The sequence below is a fragment of the Rissa tridactyla genome, chromosome 1 (genome assembly GCF_028500815.1).
Source record: "Rissa tridactyla isolate bRisTri1 chromosome 1, bRisTri1.patW.cur.20221130, whole genome shotgun sequence".
In the NCBI taxonomy this organism is placed as follows: Eukaryota; Metazoa; Chordata; class Aves; order Charadriiformes; family Laridae; genus Rissa; species Rissa tridactyla.
In genome coordinates, this window is record NC_071466.1 from 27,317,848 (window position 1) to 27,327,499 (window position 9,652).

Sequence of the window (9,652 nt, forward strand, 5' to 3'; positions counted from 1 at the left end):
CTGTAGAGTTTTGAGCGCCAGAGCATTTATTTTGCTTTAAGTGGTATTCTGATTTTTTGTAAGAACAACAAAGAAAGATTTTAGCATTATGAAGTTATGATGAGGATTCTCCCCAATGTAAGAGCTGCCCAAGTTTCCTAGAGATGTATTGTACTTCTTAAATTAACTTGCAACTTCTCCTTACAGCAGAGAGTATATTTTTTTCTGTAATGTGGCTACATTCTGTTCTTCACATCTTCTGGTATTACGCAAAGCAAACCACATTTTTCCTAAGGAACAGTCTTGTAACAGCAATTCCCCAATTTTCTTTAGTGCACACAGCAGCTCCTGTAAGTGATGTGCCAATTCCAAATATCTGCAACATTTATACTTTCAGATGACCAGAATAAATGATGAGTATTTTAGAGTTTATTTAGTTTATAAAGTCTCTGAAATTAGTTTATTTGCTATTCAAGGTAAAAAGAAAATAGTAATTGTTAAAATCCATGCCAGGCATTCCCTCCAGTTACCCCTGTGACCGAAACATAGTCTCTTTTCCTGTGCCAGACGATAGCCTTGTTTTGTTAGAAGGGACAGATGTGTCTTTGGTAGCATTTTAATTTAGATCAGAAGTGAGATTTTGAAGTGAATCTCCTGATTCGTCCCATTTACGATGCTTTGTTAAGATTAGTGCTTGTCCAATTTAAAAGCTACGTGTATTGTAGCTACGTGAAATGTGTATTGTATGAATGCCACAATCGTAGCATGAAATACTTTTCCACATTGATTTGCTCTTAACAGTGCTGCCATAATTACGTAGACATTGCCTGCATCAGAACCAGACCTGGGAAATCTGTGTGCAGCTGCTTCTGAGGAATAAGGGTGGCATAACCTTGGCACTCCATTGCAGACTGGAAAAACAATATGTGAATTCTCCTGGAAAACAGAAGCAGTCCTTATTTTGTAATCTACAGTCAAAGGGACAAATTCTAAAGCTATTTTGAAGTAAATAAAAATTCAGAAGGAACTGGTCATTTCTGCTGTAAGGAGTTCTTTCAGAAAGGAAATTTCATAAAGAACTGGCCTTTGCTACCAAGAAAATTGTAGAGACACAAGATATACAAGGGAGTATGTTATTGCAGGTTGGTGGAATATTTCTAACACAAGAATTTTCGGAAATACAAAGGGCTACACTGCTTTATTCTTCTACCCTTTTTCATGAGATAATCTCAAGATAATAAGACTAGTCCTTAATTTTAATATTAAAAATATTTTGCAAGCAAGTTTCTTGACTTCTTAGAGAATTCTTTTCTAATAGTAATACTATTGATTATTTAATCCTAAGGAAAAAAGTATTTTCCATCTGAAATAATAATTATTTGCTTCCCTATGCAAGCTAAGTGATGAAAAGCCCAAGTTAACCATTTAGAGAGAGTAAGAGTGTGCTGTACGAGGACCTTTTGAAGGGAGTATCTGGAGATCAAAGCTCTTAAGTGCTTCATGTTGTGTATCTGGTAATTGTCTCGGATGTATTTCATTTTGGGAATTCTCCCAGTACTTGTGTACCTAATTAAATAAGCCACATGTTACAGCTGACAATACCCTAATGTCATTTTTTCAACCTCATTGAGGGTAATAAAATATGCCTTCCCTGATGATACTGCTACAGCTGCTTCAGATCCCATAAGGGGAGATGTTGTACTTATTTGAGACAAAGCTATAAACATCTCCCTCAGAATCCTCAGACTGCACTGGATGATAAAAGACGTTCCGTCAGAAACATCGGCAGGAGAAGCTGATAGGGTAGGTAAAAGTAGTGTCCAAGGGGCTGAACACTGTAATGGTGAAAATATTTACAAAGAAGCATTAACAGATAGTGGTTTATCTTTGTTTGCACAGGAGTCTGAATTTTATAACTTCATTTTTTTCATCTGTTTATAAATTTGCTTAGAACTGTACCATGTACCAGGTAGAACTCTACTGTGTACCTCTGCTATATGTTACCCAAATCACACTTCCTGTAATGCACAAAACTCATTATGATTTTGGTAGAAGCTTCTCATAGAAGTAAAAATTATTATAAGAGTGTAGTACTGTTGTTGCATGGATAACAAATAATGAAAAATTATCTATTCTTGTGTTTCTTGACATTTATGCCATCACCTTAGTATTAGTTGATGAAATGTTGTCTTTAACTGCTCTAAGAGAAGACTGAAAGGAAAATATTCCACTTTATATAATCAGATTTTGATTCAGTTTTCCAGGGGTCTTGTAAGTCTGAGTTATTTGATCATTACAGATAGCATCACAATCTGTATGTGTAAGGGAAGAATGTTCTATGAAAAAAATTCATTTTGATGTTGTGTAACTTGAATGTTTGAACTTGCAAATGGAGCCTTTTCTCAGAGTAGTTTTTGCATTTCATTGCCTTAATTAAAAAGGAAAGATGGCAACTGTCCACTTTGGAGGATCATCCTGGTTGCTACATGGTTTACCAGTAAAGTTGGTGCTTTAGATCCATGGCAGAGATCACTGGTATACTGGTACTAAAGGAGAGCGTTGCACTGACAGACTGCTCTCTTCTGCATGGTCCCAATTTCATGTTGTGTAGAAAAAAATACCTTGAAGTGCAATTTCGAATTACAAATAAACCACACTAAAACTAAACTACTGTCAGAAAAGGTGCTTGTGCTACTCTCGTCCCATACATGGGGGTGCCTAGCTGCTGTCCTGCCTCCTTTCTCTTGGTAGCTTTTGTTCTTGTTTGACCCTGGACAGACGCAGTGCTCATGCATCACTGAGAACAAGAACCTGGGGAGGGTGTTGGGACTGGACCCCTCCTTTCAGCAGCATTCAGCTCTTGGATCAGTTTAAGTGTATCGCCTCACCCTAATGGTTACCAACTAATGTGAACTCAGCACCTCCTTGCCATTGTTGTTACACTCCAGTGTTTCTGCCCACTGTGACTGCAAGCCTCTTCCTCACCTCAAGTGTTCCGTTCCAATATGATCTTCCTTCTTGAATGGTTCCCATTATTCCCTTACATTCCATAGTCCTATATCACCTCCTACCACGAATGCTCCTCTTTTTTCCCCTTCCCTCCCTTTCCATTTGATTCAGGGTGTTTTCTTCCTTCTGGTTTTTATCACTTTCTTTGCTACAAAAGACTAATGTGCTGCCTTTATCTTCTCCTGCAAGCCTGGAACACAGCATCACAGTGGCATCCGTTTGCTGAGGGGAAACTACAGAGAATACACACGTTCTCTGCAGAGAGAGAGGTACACTGTTTGGGTACACTGTAATGGCAGTAGGAAGAGGAATATTCTTCAGATTTCTGAAATTGGTAGTTCCTGTTTCATAAAAGGGGAAGCGCTGTGTATTTTTAATAAAACTATTATACTATTCTTTTTTGTAAGGAAATATTTCCCTTAAATTTGCTTCTAGAAACATTTTAGATAAAACTTCCCAAAATAACTCAGCATGAAGAAGGTAGCTGACGTGAAAAATACTAACCTACAAAATTAAATGTTGGCAAAGCAATAAATGCCTATATTGTGCCTTTCCATGGAAAAGATTAGGCAAATTTAAGATAGAATGATGAGACTCTATGTATAATAGCAAGGAAAAAAAAGTAAGAGAAATACCCAGTGGGCACCACTTGATATTGGCTTTTGTAATTAAGGGTTAATATGGAATGATAGCTTAATCATTTAGATCTTGTGTCTTGATCTTGTTATCAGACTTGACGTAGCAGAGTACTCTTTCTTCTTCTCATAACGCTGTTCTTCTAATAACACTTTAATAAGACATGCATTTGAGCTCAAGAGGACTAGTTATGTACTCGTATTTAATCGTGCCTCTTTCTGAAGGATAATCACCTTGGGTCTTAGTTTGTCTTGCCACTCTGTACCTCACTAAATCTTGTTAGAAAAAGTGAGGCTTCAAGATGTTTTAGGAAATATAGGAAATACTCTTGCATAATTCTTTGAATTTAAATTAAACTATATTGAGAGAAAAATTCTGGTGAACATTAAGAGAACTGGTTCACTCAACCAGCTAGGAATATTGTTTGCCAAGTGGTTTTCTGAAATATTTGTATGGCAAAGAGGTATACTGATATGTAAATGTCAGATCAAAGTTTCAATCATAAAAATTTGGTAACAGTTTTTGGCTTATTTATTTCCACAAATAAAAGGGTTTTTTAATTTTCAAATTTAAACTTGAGAATTAACTTAGCAGCTCTGTACTATAGTTTTGATAAAGTCCTATCTTTTTATGAAAAAATATCCCTACTGGCCTGCTGGTTATAGGAGATAGGAGTATTTTTTGATATGTATATAACAGTATCTAGTAAGCAATATTTAATATATGGAGAGATGAGTATTTCTTTTGATTATGATATAAGTCATTTTTCATTTAAATAATTGTTATTAGATTCCCTTCCAATATAGGATGAACCCTTTTGAAGATAAAAATATTGGGGAGAAAATAAAAGGAACACCACATTAGTTTACTTTGGAGGCTCTTTAAATCTTTGATTTAATGTTTTTACGTTGAAATATGCATGATATGTAGAGAGAGATACATATATGTGTGTGTGTATATATATATTGACAGTAAAGTACTGTAAGTTAGGTCTCAAGCACTATAGCAAAACAGAACTAAAAGAACTGTAAGATTTAACCTTTGTTTTAAGGCAGAGTGCTTTATAAAATATAGCAACTGCTGGCCTATAGCTATGCTGAGTTTATAGGCTGTGAAATATCAGGGGAAAGCAGACTAAGAGAACACGATTCTGAACAATTTAAGTGTTTCAAAGTAGAGCATGGGAAATTTCTGGGAAGAGACACTCAAGGTGAAGGTCTGTGCACTGCTTAGTGTGCAAGAATATCTAAATAGCAGCTCAAATTTACATAAAAATGGAGGAGACTGAGTATAATGCTTTCAGTAGGCTTAAATTCAATGGGACATTAAAATAAGTAGCTTTAAATAGAGGGCAGACAGTGGAATAGTAAAACGAAAAAGTGTGAGTAGAAGAAAAAGAGCATCAGATAGAGCAACTGAAAAATATCCAGCATTTTACACAGCAGAATATGTTTATTTAATGTTTAATACACTAATCACTGTTTAAGTGAGAGGAAAAGAGGTGATGAAATACTACAGAAGTTTAGTGCAACATGCTTAGTTATGGCAATGTTAACATCCCCACTGTTTTGTAGATTACTTTTTCCTTTTAACTATGCAGTTGTTACCTGAAATTAATTTTATTTGGATACTTGAAGTTAAACAACTGAGATGCTCACCTTTCAGATGCAACTTACTTAAATATTTTCCCCATTTTTTCATACTAACAGCATTGCTTAAGAATATTTAGGTTATGTACTCTCCCACCTCCTATCCTATATCTCAATTAAGGATGGAAAGTATTTAAATCAATTAAAGGTAACTCCGAGGAGGAACTAATTTAATTCACTGACAAACTGAGCTAATCACCAGGGAAAGACCGACTGATGGTACAGACTCCCAAAATACTAATTCTCTACTGTCATGCCTACCAGGAAAGCACTAAGGGAAGAACAATTTTTATTTATTTTTTTCCTGACTACAGTGGGTTTTTAAATGCTGTCTGCCATAGGTTATATTAGCGTTAAGTTGTAGGCATACACTGTGCAAATAGCTGGAGTGGTCAGCAAGAAGATCCCGTGACATTTAGCAACAAAACAGCTGTTACACCACACTAGAATGAAAAAAACAATAACAAACTGGTATTAGAAGCCTTAACGGTTTGTGTATTAATGCTCTCTAACTTATCAGACAGCGAGATAGCTAAATTTGTTTAAGGAAAGTGTAAAATATGCACTGGTTGGTAGTGAAGTAAAGCACCATCACTTCCTGACTGCAGTAAAGAGACAGATTCTGTTTCAGAGCATTAACAATCTAAATGATGGTTTTTGCTCCTGTGGCTACTGTAACATGAAATGTTTTATTGTTCTCTTCCCATACGTGTCTCCAAAGGCACTGACCTCTTTAGGATCCTATCTACCTGAAGAAGAGAGGTCAGAGAGAAAGATACATCTACAGCTGACTTGAGGTGGCATGTGTTGGGAGGGGGTAATAGTTTTGGTTTTAATAGAAAGATTTACTTTAGTAGGTCATTTAATCTTCCTTGTAGCTGTTAGCAATCTTTCTTGTAGCTGTTAACTATTACATGAAGAGAGCAGATGAGTAGGTGTAGTGAAAGGCTTCCTGCAGTCCTCACCCTGAAAAGTAACATAATGTCATCTCCAGTAATTATTTTTGTGAAATATCATCTAGTACTTAATGACTCTTGTCTTTTTATTAGAAAACAACCACAAGAAAACAACCAGGTAGGTATTCTTGGTGGTCAAACTGATGAGCACTAAGAGTAAAGTGGTACTTATTAAACTTTAGAATGAATATTGCACATATATTAAAGCTGGTAGCTTCTGAGCATCACTTATTCAGCTGTTTGATTTTTGTTTACAAGGAGACAGTGTTGGGAACAGCACTCACAGAGACAGTAAGATTCTAAAAATTCCAGTCATCTTAAGTCACAGTTTCCATGTGGCTTCCTTGCAAATTACTTAAGAGACATAGGAGATACTAAAATTAGTTGCAAAGTTAACTCGTGTTCGTAAGAATGTCAGACATTTAATTGAAGAGCCAACACTAATAAATGAACTATTTTTTTCTTTCTCTGAGACAAATCACTACACCTGCAAGTTGAAGGTGTATACAGGCACCAACTCTCCCTTCTATATGGCAAACCCCCTTTCAGTGTGAAGGGCTCAGTATATAAATGACAGGTATTTCATCTGAATTGGTTTTCTAGTATAATATTTTTGATGCAATTGTTCAAGAGTCGTAAAAGAAACAAACAGAAGGGAAAGGTGGTTCTACCTAAGAAACAAAAGTATTCTTTTCAAAAACTTGCTACATTAAGAAAGGGAATTTAGATAAGCATGGTGGAAAAAAAAAAAAAAGAAAGAAAAAAATTGCTCCCTTCTATTTCTTAAACTTTTTCCATTTTCACTTTCCTGTTCTGCCTAGATTTTCCCCAAATCACTTATAAAAGGAAAGAAAAGCTACTTTAGGATTCAGTTAAGTGGTTTTGATTTCTCTTGGGTAACTTATGTAATGTTAGAAATCTAACTTGTTTGCATTCAAATAAAATCCCCATCAATTGGCTTTCATTCAAATTCTTTGGTATTTGTGCTGGCTCTACATCAGACACTGGTGATGAATGTATGGGGGGTTTTGCTCAACAGTTACTCTGAAGTCACATGACGTTAATCTATAGGTAGGGAAGTTGATAAAAGAATTCACAACTTACTGCTATCAAAAGCAGGTGTTCTCAATCTCTGCTCTGTAGTCCCCCCCTTCTTCCTTGTGGTAGTTCACCATCCTGTGAGCTGCCTGAGCTTGCTAGCCAGGAAAGTTCTATAATATGGTTTAGCTAAAATATCTGCTTCTCCTGGGGGAAAAAAAAAAAAAATTTGCTCCCTCCAATCTATTCCTTCCCTTGTTCTGTCTGGGACTATAGGATTTTGTCAGGCTATTTTAATTTTTCACTGTTGTGAATCAGTAGGGATTGTTGAGGCCTACAGTGTTTAGTCATTCTAGGACCGAGCTTCCTTCCATCCTTCCAACCTTCCTTCATCCCACAGTGGGATGCTGGGGTGGTTTGAAGGTCTGTGTAACTTCTCACCTGTCAGCTCTCTTCCTGAGCTCCCTGTCTGTTCAGTCCCATGAGGTATATCTTAGAGCTCTTATTTAAATAAAGGTATGACTGGTTGTTGTGGTTTAACCACAGCTGGCAACCAGGACCATGCAGCCACTTGCTCATTCCCCCTGGTTGGGATAGGGAAGAGAATCCGAAGAGTAAAAGTGATAAAACTCGTGGGTTGAGATAAAGACAGTTTAATAAGTAAAGCAAAAGCCGTGCATGCAAGCAAAGCGAAACAAGGAATCCATTCATGACTTCCCATCAACAGGCAGGTGTTTAGCCATCTCCAGGAAAGCAGGGCTTCATCACATGAAACAGAGTTACTTGGGAAGACAAAACACCACAAGTCCAAATGTCCCTCCCTTCCTTCTTCTTCCTCCAGCTTTATATTGCTGAGCATGACATCACATGGTATGAAATATCCCTTTGGTCAGTTGGGGTCAGCTGTTCTGGTTGTGTCTCCTTCCAACTTTTTGTGCACCCCCAGCCTACTCACTGGTGGGGTGGTGTGAGGAGCAGAAAACGCCTTGGCTGCTCAGCAACAACCAAAACCATCAGTGCACTATCAACACCATTTCTCATCCCAAATACAAAACATAGCACTATACTGGCTGCTAGCAAGAAAATTAACTCCATCCCAACTGAAACCATGACACTGGTAAAGTTAGGATGTTTGTCTGTTCTGTTGTGAAGTATTCTAAAAATATCCTATATCTTCATATACTTTGGTTCAAGTTCATGAGTGGAAAAAATGGAGAGACTTAAAGGCAAAACATAAAGATTCATACATGCAAGTGCCTCAGGGTTACTGTAATGAGGAAGGACACTCAGTAAAAATGTTTAGTGAATCTTCTGGTGGTGGTGGTAGTACCTTGACAGATATTCCTGCTCCTGTTCACACTGAAAGGCCAATACCATAAAAGAGTAAGATCACTGGGCACATGGATAAAGACAATGTCTTGGGAAAGCGCCAGCATAGTTTCTGTGAAGAGAGATACTGACATGGTCACAGACTTCCAGCAGGCTTGTGAGTCAGGAAGGATGTAGAAAAAGGCAAACCAGGGAAGAAAGTTGGATTTTCGGAAATCATTTCTGGAGGTTCCTCACCAAAACCTATTAAACAAAGTTACCGTGGAATTGGAGTAAATGTCCTATTCTGAGTTGGAAATCTGGTTGAAGGATGGAAGCAGAGAGAACAGCATAATGGTTACTTTTCAGGGTGGAGAAGTCAGCAACGCTGTCCTCCAGAAATGTTTAGGTTTAGTGATGTTGTTTTACTCAGTATCTTTGTCAATGACCTGGAAGAGGGGGTGGATGCTTGGATAGTGTTAAGCTCTCTCAGGTGATCAAATGCTGTGTTGGTGGAGAAGATTCTGCATATTTCCAAGTTACAAAGCTGCCCTTGTCACTGCAGTCTGCTATTTCCACGCAATGTCTTACAGACAGAAAGCTGTGAGAAGAATGCTGCTGTGTAAGATGCTCTTTGGCTGGCATGTTCATCCTTGTCACTTGAACACTGAGATGTGAGCAGCATCTTCAAAACGCACAGTCTGTATAGAAGATACGGTCTTTACAGTCCTGTGGCACTGGCTTTTTCTGTGTGTCATACTGTAAGCAAAATATTTATTTTGTGCAAACATTTTGAATCTTTCTGAAGTATACCGTGTCTGTAAGTAACGTACATTTGTCCTTACTTTTGGCCGCACTTTCAGGAGGTGGCAAATATAGTACAAACGAGTCTGCTTACGGTCACCAGTGCCCTGTGAGACTGCACGGCACAGCTCTTTTGGGGCAGCATCGAAGAGGGACAGGGTGCTCGTTCCTCCCTCCTGCAGGTAGAATATCGCTTCTCAACACTTTCTGAGGAAACTCCCGCGCAACACGTCTGGCAAAGCCACCGAACGAGCGCGTTAAAGAGATCTGACG